Raw genomic sequence first — 10,361 nt, 5'->3', positions numbered from 1 at the left:
AATCTCTTTATGCCGGTGCCCCGAGTGGAGGCCCAGGCCATTCCACTTTTAGTCAGATTGAGATGAAATGACAGAGCAAGGGAGGGTGGGGTTAAGACTTTATATGTTTATAGGTTCCGATAATTTCAGTTTATTTATGTTTTTTCAAACATGGAGAAACCACCGCAGAAGAGGTTCTCCGTTTTTAGTCCGAATGTGCTCAGAACAATGAATCATCTCTTTATGCAAAGAAAAAACCAAACAGCAGCAACTTACATCTGTAAAGGGGATGAAACATCCAAGCAGAGGCCTTGTAACCATAGTAAACTTTGGATGTTGTTTATAACCTTGCAGCATATTTTGTATTTTCTAAACTCGCCACCATGCTCATTTGAACAGGACTCTGTGTCCTTGTCCTTGTACTGGCAGAGTTGAAGGCTGTGAAAGTGCACGACCTGGCCCGTCTCTGCTCGGCTCATTACGGCGCCGCAGAGGCTTGATGTGGTCGCCAGGGCTTATTGTAATAACCATTAGGAATTAGGTTAACAGCCTTCAAACTGAAGGCGGTGACGTTGCTTTTCTGTTATATTGAAGAGAGCCTCTCACTGTAAAACACAAACATGCTTTCAGTTTCATCTCACTTCACACACTTGATAACATAAAGTGATTTTTACTGAGTTTAGACAAGGCGAAAAATGGTTAATTATGAGTGAGACACACCCAAAGTCTCAGAGAAAGCTGCTCAGCCTCTTCTTTCAGGGATTCGGTTGATTTTAGGTTTTGTGTAATGCTTGCTGGTGATAGTTAATATGTAGAAGAATATTTTGAAGGAAATTTTTCATGTTTTCCAAGCGGTAAAATTGAAGACAAGAACAAGCATGGGAATCAGTGACAGGGCAAAAATGTCCTCGTCTGATCTTCCTGAAGGACGAACGCTGGCATTGTGAGGTCTGGCTTTTTGTTCAGGCCTGCGTCCATTTTTAACTACAGCCTGCAGATTGGGCTTAATTCCCCAGAAAGCGCTACTGGACAGTTTTCCTGGCAATGTTTGTGATGTTTGTGCTTGTACTATGCGATGATAACAGAGTTTGAGGAAAGGTTTTTGCATTTTGTCTGTTTTCGTTCGCTCCGCTGGCCAGGAATTGATGTTTCTGGTTTCCTCGCCGTGCTGACTGAGGCTCAACCCACACCCAGGAGGAGAACATAATTGGCGGTTGATGTAAGGGGGGGACTCGACCGAGCACGTGAGTTAGGCAACTGCTAAAGATACACCATCACTGCTGGGATACAAATTTAATGTTTCAATAAACTCCAAGGACCACTAAGAGCTACTTTAAACTTTATGAATGGCAGACTTGACAGGGGCCTGTGTGAGTGATTGTTGGGGAAATTAGAGAGTCCTGAAAACAAACATGAGCCCAAATGGAGCCAGAAGTGTAAAAGAAACTGAAAAATGGTGGTGGTGCTACTGATGCTGGTGGTGGGAGCCAAGTTTTAAACCCCACAATGGCAGGAAAAATGTTATGGATGAGAAAGTAAACGCTGGGTGTCGTCCAGCAACTCTCAGGTGTGAGTGTGTATGAACGCGGAGCAGTGAGTTGACGTGCAAGCTTTCCTAAGCTTCAACAAACAGTCAGACATGAGTAAAATACTCAAAGTTTTTTACTTCAGGGTGTTTTATTGTGTAAACACATGAAATGTTCTATGTAATTAAGTTGATAAGTTGGAAATAGTTGGAAAATTTGCACCCATGCGCCGCTCGTGATGTTATCACCCGAAACCGCTGTCAGACACGCTCCTGAAAGCCAGAAGTGGCTCGCTGCCGCTCGACCACGTCCAGCGCTGCTCTATCTGATTTGATTTGTTTCTGCTCTCGTAGCTCAATTTGCTGTTAAGTTTATTTCTGGAAAAGTCTGAGTCAGCCGCTGCTTTAAGGCGTCGTTCGTCGTCCTTGTTTAACCGAGGAATCAAGAGTTTCAGAGTTGCAGCAGCCAGAAAGTAATTTAACGAAAAGACCTCAGCCAGACGGTTTATGAGGTGCTGCAAAAATAATTATTGTGCACACGATGCACTACAAAGGTAAAAAGGTCAGAATAACGTATAGATTTTTTTGTTTTGTCCTGAAGCAAGGAAACAATCCCTACTTCTCATTCATTATGACTTTCCACTCTTCTCTCTGGTTCACCTTCAAACATTCCCAGCAGACAGGCTTCTCGAGGTATCTGCTTATTGTGGGATCATTTAAAGATATCAAAGCTAAATTAAACCACCTAAATGGGATTTTGGAGCTTAAGTATAGGTGGTGGCATTCTGTATTTAAGGATAATGACTAATCCGCTACATCAAGCCTGCATCAGACTGTATCAGGCAGCGTCAGCCGTTTCACAACAAACGCTGGAATAAAAAAAAATAAAACTGTCGGCAAGTCGTGAAAAACAAGGGGGTGAAAACGTGCAGCAGTGCAGAGGCGGATTTATATTCGATTTTTTAAGTTTATAATTAAATGGACTTTAATGTGTGGGAGGGAAGTGTTACTTTCTGTGCCTGGAATACAGAGCGATAACCAAGAAACAATATTTAAAGGTTCAGTGTGTAGAATTTAGTGACATCTAGAGGTGAAGTTGCATGTTGCAGCTGAACACCCCTCACCTCACCCTCCCCTTCCAAACATGAAAGACAACCTGTGGTAGCCGTCCGCTGTCATAAAAACTCTTTAGGTTTTTAGTTTGTCCAGTCTGGGCTACTGTAAAAAACATGGCGGCCTCCGTAGAGAGGACCCACTCCCGATGTAAATATAAAGGGCTCATTCTAAGGTCAAGAAAACCACATTTCGTACAATTTAGATGAAACACACTGTTGAAAACATCACTAGGATTATTTTATATTAAATTTCCGCCAAAAGATCCCGTTCCCCTAAATCTTACACACTGAACCTTTAAACAACACAATGTCACCACATTGGCAGGAGCCGATAGTTAGCTCTGTGCCATAATGAGGGACAAGACAAGTGTTGTTTCTCTACACTATATTTGGCCTGTCTCACAGTAAGTGTCGGAGCTAAACTGTTAGTTAGTGCCCACACAGTTCACATATCTCTGTGCTGTTCATGTATATATATATATATATAAAGACGTGACCACAGGAAGTTAGCTGGAGCTTAACACGCAGCGTGTCCAAAACAATGCCGAGGTCGAGGCTCGACCAGCGTGTGGTTTCGAGGTTTGTTTTGCTGGCTGATGGACGCTGTGTGGGCCTTTACTGCCACCAGAGCCAGAAAAGTAGTTTAACTGCGTCTAAATGGGAATAATTCTACATTATATAATACAAACAAACAAAACCGTCCTGTCCACTGTCTGAAAATAACTTGGCTTTTCTTGTCGTTTAATAGAGAATGATGCACACGCAAACTCTGATGCTATGTCATAATATGAATGTTGTCTCTCATCACCTTAAACCTTAGTTTTAAGAACAAGTATATAGTTTGTACAAGTATAATTGATCGTATCCCAGTTTGGGGACAATCGTGGATCAATATGCAACTGACCCAAGGAGGATCAGAATAATGGGGCAGATCCAGGCATGTATTATTTTGACATTCTTTATCTTTGTGAGAGTAATTCATGTATTTCAGTGGAAAAATCAGACACGTTTAGGGGACTGATATTTAATAGTTAGTCAATAGTGGTGAAGTGAATTAAAATCTGCATCTAGTGAATTTAAATGTGATTTTATAAGGGGACTGTTGGGCGTTGGTTGAGTTGTGGACTCGACTGAGTGACATTCTAGTTTAAAAGGTTTTAGCCCAGACTCTGAATCCATTGTGAACCATGTCTGCACCAGCTGGAGCTACAAAAAGGTTGTTTCAACCTGCCCAAATATTAACAGATACATATCATACCATCTATTTAAGTCCTATTAAGTGATGGCCTCATCCCTCTGGTTTCCAATAGATGGTATGATATTAACAGATAAATATCATACCATCTATTTAAGTCCTATTAAGTGATGGCCTCATCCCTCTGGTTGCCTCGAGTCAAAGGGCCTTTAGTTTCAGGCCACGTCGAATGTCTGGATTCTTGTGTACCTGTTTGTTGGTCTAGAAATATCAAAGCAACTTGGTTGAAGTGCATTTAAAATATCACAGAAACCAATAACAACTCGCTATTGTGACTATTATAAAAAGGCCAAATATGCAGTTGGTTTGTTAATTGAACTCAGTTGTGACCGAGCAGTCAACACACGTCTTCCCATAAAACCAACACTCCAGGATTCTTTTGACGCTCTCTAACTTCACGGTGCAGATGTTTTCTGAGTTTGTTATTGGTGATCCACAGACACAAGAACATCCCAGAATAAATCAAGACGAGAGAACACACAAACTAAAAGTTTCATTCCTTATGGTTTGCACTCTGGTAGCTGGCTCCTCGTTGTGTTTGTTTTAGGGGTTTACGGGGACCAGACTTTATGTTTGCAGGATATTTTGAAGAGATGAACCAAAGGTGGATTCTGAAAATGCAAAAACATCGGTGTCGAGAGTTTGTCCAGAGCCTCACGTGGCCTGCGACTGTGGAAAAGGAAATTTGTCTAACCCAGCATGGGTCAAGGGAATTTGTTGGCTTTGCTGTGTCTTTTGAATGCCCACAATAGAGGAAACCATGGAGCATTAAACATGTCTAACCCCAGGTCATTTGATGCTGTCCCAGACAGTCAGACAATACAAATCTGAAAACAAAGCTCAAAGGCTAAATTTGTCCATGTTGCGTTAGGTGGACATTTACTCTGAAATGTTCTGCAGGAAGCTTTGAAAGCACGAGTGGTTTAATTTCTTCCTCTCACAAAGAAACAGCTGAGCACATCTGTAAAGGAGCTATTAGACCTGCATTTATATGTAATGAGCCATTAACCCCCATCCATTTTTTAGCAGGTAGTGCTGATGTTCAGGATGATGTGCACACTTGTAATTCTATAGCTTCTTACATGCACTTCTTGATGAAAGGCTTGTTGGGGAAAGGTTAAGGCCGATGTGCTTAATGGGCTGAATCCTGGCTGGATTTTATTAAATCATGTGAGCCAGCAGCGTTACACAAATGAAAACTGTGGTGATGTAAATGTATCAATGAAATTCTGAAGAGCTTCTTGGGGGGTCGTCATGTTCTATTGCTCTTTTATACACTTCTCAAAGGCACCAGCGTGGCCTCTTTCTTCCCTGGACGCAAAATTCAAGGTATTTCTCCTCGAGTTGATCAACGTAAAAACGGCAGAAATAATAAATGCTTCGAGGTGGTCTGCGAGGCCGAAGCGGCAAAGCAGAAGAAAGAGTTTGTTATTTTGATGAGCCAACAGTTTCTGTGTGCAGCGCCTGTTTTACTGTGAGGGCTTGTCCCGTCCCGAGGCCGAGCCAAGTGGTCTTAAACACAGAAAGAGTGTGAGTCATTGTGCTCTGTAATTTGGGCACGCTGCAGCTGTCTTAAGTGACCACAGCTGTAGACCTGTTAACCGGGCCTGATCCACATGTAAAACTTTCCTTTCCTTCTAACATAATAATTATAATGTCACTTCCCAGGGAGCTCTACCTCAATTGCAGCATGTACAGGTTTAATGGCAATGACAGCTTGCTGGAAGATCTTTCTAGGACAGGCCTGATGACTATTTTGGGTCTCTGACCTTCTTTCCCGACAAAGATCCTCTGTTAATCTCTTCTATAATTCCTGTACCAAATCTCCCTTTTCCTGCATAATGCACTTACTGTAAATACCATTTTCAAAGGGTATGGGCTTTGCTTCTAAGGCACATCCGAAGCCTGTAAATATATGTCTTCCTCTCTGAAGCCGGAGCTGGACAGTTCAGTCTGGATGGCACAAGGTGAAGCGCTAGTTGTGCTGAATGGCACATATACTGTATGTGACTTTGAAGAGTTTCCAATTGGTGTTTTTCTCAGATATTTAAAGGTCTGTATGTTAAACAAAAATCTCCAAATGTGGAAGTTTGAGGTCCTGTGGTGAAGGAAGAGAGAATTACAGTCCTAATACTGGTGCACTTCTTCTGCTGCACTGTTTACATTGGTCTAGTCACATTCTGGTCAGTTTGCGAACAGCTCGTGGTTGAATAAACCTGTGGTTGTAGCCGCTGGTAGAATCCAGACAGACAGAGAGACAGACAGGTGGACTGAACCATGTCTGGAAAGTCCTGTAGTGCCATATTTCAATGGCAGCAGCTTTCTCGAGTGACTGTTTAATGAAGTGACAGACATTTGACAACATGGCTCCCAAAGATGGAAAAAGGCTTCAATATAACAATGGCTGTTGCTGCTGCATCACATCCAGCAAGCAGTGAATAATGTAGCCCACTCTTTCTATTCAAACGTCAAATAAACTTAATTTAGGCTGCTACATTTATCATCTTTATAATTTTGATAGCAACAAATGTTTCGTTAAATGCGCTATTTGTACGTTTTTACTATTGCTGCATAGTGTTAGCATTAACAACAATCAGCATTAAAGTTACTACTTTTACTTGCCAAAAGCCAGTGAGGAAAAACAACGTTAGCTCTTGTAATGCTTCTACACGTGTTTGCTTCTTCGTAGCATGCTAACCAGCTAGCCCTGGCCTGGTTGGCTGGTCTCATGACTGTATGGACGACATGACAGCTCCCCAAAAGTGAAGCCAAAACATCTTGATCACCTCTTGGTGGCCGACTGCAGTATAGGTCATAAACCCTCCCCACTCCATGTTAGTGGATGGGACATTCACCAAAAAGAAAAATCCACGTCAAATAATTTTTTTTCAAAAATGTCATTGAAGGTAGTTCTTATCACACTGAGGTTTGTTTAAATGCTCATTTGTTTTGGAAAGTTTGGTTTTAATTAGTTATTTGATGCTATAAATACGTGGTGAAACATCATGATTGACAGCTGAGACTGACAGTATCAGTGGGATCTCGAAACCGTGGCTCCACCACAAAATCACTACTGCACAGACTCAGACTGAAAATGATGGCAAAGATGGCAGCACCTGTATCCAGGATATTTTGGCATCATTTTTGTAGAATGGGACGTGTCGTCCATGAGTCTATAATTCGAATCCAGAACGTCGCTGCAGAGGAGTGACCGCACTGATCATTCTGCCGCTACTCCTGTCACTTTACATGTACCAATTTGATGCCACGTTAATATAGCTCTAATTATTCTACTTCGAAATTTGTCATTTGATGATTAGAGTATTTATTTCTGGTTTCATTGTGCTTTTACAGGGATGAACAATGAAGGCCCACAGCAGGTCGAGTAGACGCCACTGTGCTCCACCTCTGTTCATCTGAGGATTCCGACGATACTAAATATATTTTTGTTGAACAATAGCATGCAAGATATTTTAGTTGACCCGAACGTGAGGTCAAACCGAAGCAGAGCATTTGCAGTCAGGTTTTTATTACAGTGTGTTTTTAATGACAGAGGGAGACACAGTCCCTCTCCTCCTCCTGCTGCTCTGTCGTTAAGCCGGCGTAAATTGCACACATTTGCTGCTTTCTCAACAGATCTGAAATAAGAGATTTGAAACCGAAATGAGATTAGCTTCATGTTTGGACTCTTATTTCAAAGCCCGTCACTATGGCTTCATACACATTGTGTGAAGCACCTCAGCTGATTGCTCTGAGCTTGATCCCACCTACATCTCAGAGACAAGTGGTTTGCTTCAGTGAAATTAAGCTAATTATATTCCACGCCTGTACACATGAAGCCACTGTAAGCTATACTTTCACCCGCCATTATCTCTCCAAGGCTTCGTGACTGCGAAACACCCTCTCCAAATTAAAGGTCGGAAATGTGCCAAAACCTGACATTATAAACTCATGAGCTTTCTTTTAATGGGGAGTAAAAATCTGCCCCAGTCTCTCAGGCTCTTCTAGTTTGGCTTAACATAAGATGCATCTTGTTTGACTTGTTGTCCGGTCTGTGCACGGAGCCGAAGAGCTGAGGAGCCGAGGAGCCGAGGAGCCGAGGAGCCGAGGAGCTGAGGCGAGCTCCTCCAGACGGTTCAAACTTTCTGCTCTGTGATGAAATGCTCCAGTAAACTGCAAATGTCAGTAATCACCGGGGGATAAGAAAAAAAAAACGTCTGGTATGTGGAGTCGCACCTACAAGTCGCACAGACACACACTTTGTCAAACACGCCTTCAACAGACAGCTGCGAGATGTTTCAAACCACAACCATCGCGAATAATTAATTGTGCAACTGTGGCTTTTATATCTGAATGTGGAACATTTTGTTTTTATTCACGATTTGAATGAAAAATTGCTTTATTTTTATTTGTTGGTATTAATAGAATACAATAATAAAAAATAATAAAATCATCCAAAACCTTTTTTAAGTTTTAACTTTAACGGGGACTTTTAGACAAATGAAACTGTTTATACCTGTTCAGTGTTGTGTCTGTTTTACTGAAGTTTCTTTGTGCTTCAAAAGAACGATTCAAAGCATTTAAAAATATCTCCAGCACGTTTTGCCTCACATATCCCCCCCCCCCCCCCCCCCCCCCCCCAGGTTTTTATGGGCCTCTTGCTCTGTTTTACTCATACTTATAATCGTTGCTGTTGCCATGGTTTTGTTGCGTCATTAAGCAACATGTTAAATCTACATAATGTTGTGTTATAGAGCTCAAGCGGCGTCGGTGTCTGTGTTGAGACAATGGAAAGTTAGAGAGCTTTATTTAGGACTCCGTGATTCACTTTGCCATCACCACAACCATAACTGGGCTTTTATATCTTGTTGTATCTGGACCCACAGTGTTTGAGCATCTGCTGAAAGCTGAATGACTCAGTCAGCACATTATCCGTCACAGATCACATGGACCGAGCAGTGGTGAGAACAGCATTCAGATCAGGGTCACAAGCTAAATCTGGAGGGTCCTAAGGAAAAACTAAATGCTGCTCTTTCAAGTCAATGTTGATTTATTGAATTTTCTCATCCGAAGGTAACCTCAACTTTTAAACAATCCCTGACATTTGAAATGATACGGGGCCTCAAAAGTCAAAATCACTGGTTTTATCTCTGACGTCAGGGGTGTTGTTACAGCGAAGGCAAAGCAGACAACTGCCTGGGGCCCCGAGCCGAGAGGGGCTTAATACTTAACAATTTCTAAAAGTTTTTACCTTATTTATCATTTTGATATCAAAAGCTGTTTCAAGATTGGAATGAATTGGTATCATGTGTGTCTTTGGGGTGGGTTCCGTTCAGTGGGGGCCGCCCAGGTCCCTTTTGCCTGGGGCCTCCAAATTCCCTTGAAACACTCCTGTTTGGCGCACAGTATGCTTTTATAAAATCATAATTTGTTATTTATTTTTCAATTTTTTTTTATCAGACTCTGTGCTTCTTCCTCTGAAGTTACAAACGGCTTCATACAACTTTTACATACATGCAGTACTTCTCCTGAGACACGTAAAGACTCCTCTCCATGTGTCACACTCAAACGCACTTACAGTCGTTACTGTGCACAACAGGTTCCAAGTTAACTGATAAGATTAGTAGGAGAGCAAAGGTCACACAAATTCACTTGGTTTAGTCCCAAACAAAAAAAATACATATAATTTTTTCCTGTGTACATTTTGTTTGGAAAACATCTTGTACTTTGGTAATTGTTATTTGCACGTTTTCCTCGATGCTGATGCTCAGGCACTCCTGAAATACCCTCCAGTACGGGTAAGTGTTGGTTCATGAAACCACAAAGTGCAGAGATGTCGTGCAGCTTCACGTCAGCAGAGAATCCTTCCATTCTTCTGCGCTCCGTGGTAGTTAGAGTTCATGAAAGACTCAATGAAAGCCCTGCGTTGGATGCGCCCAGAGATATTCGATCGGTAGAAATAGAATTGTAATTCTATGCTAAAATACAATATACCTCTAATTTGACTGAGTTTATGATAGTTTGTGATAGTTCAGGGTTGTTCGTGGGACTTTTTTCCGTCTCTAAACACAATACTTAAGATTTCTTCTGCAGATGCTTCAGCTCAATGGATAAACGAGGCCTTTTTGGGGTTAGTATTGGATTTCTTCCCCCCCGGGGCCTTAACAGTGCGGGTTACAGTAACTCCCGCTCTCAGAAAGCAGAGGGAGGGAGTTTCAGCCTCCAGTGGTTGATATCAGGGGCCATTTTTAACTCCTGGCCTATCTGTTGTGGTGAAGGGTGTGTGCATCTGTGGGGAGGATTGGCACTAAATGTCTAATTATGCGTGATTCTATGGTCTCAACTTTCCCAGGGTACAGTAACAGTAACGTGCGGCACATGCTCTGTAATCAGTGACGTCAAACACCACATGAGACGCAAGCTCTCAGATAGAGCTCAGGGACCCTGCGGCACCGAATTCCCATCCCTTCTGCCTCTTCAGAGTTTT

This window comes from Hippoglossus hippoglossus, chromosome 22 (assembly GCF_009819705.1).
Source record: "Hippoglossus hippoglossus isolate fHipHip1 chromosome 22, fHipHip1.pri, whole genome shotgun sequence".
NCBI classification, from domain to species: Eukaryota; Metazoa; Chordata; class Actinopteri; order Pleuronectiformes; family Pleuronectidae; genus Hippoglossus; species Hippoglossus hippoglossus.
Note: the sequence above shows the minus strand (reverse complement) of the source record.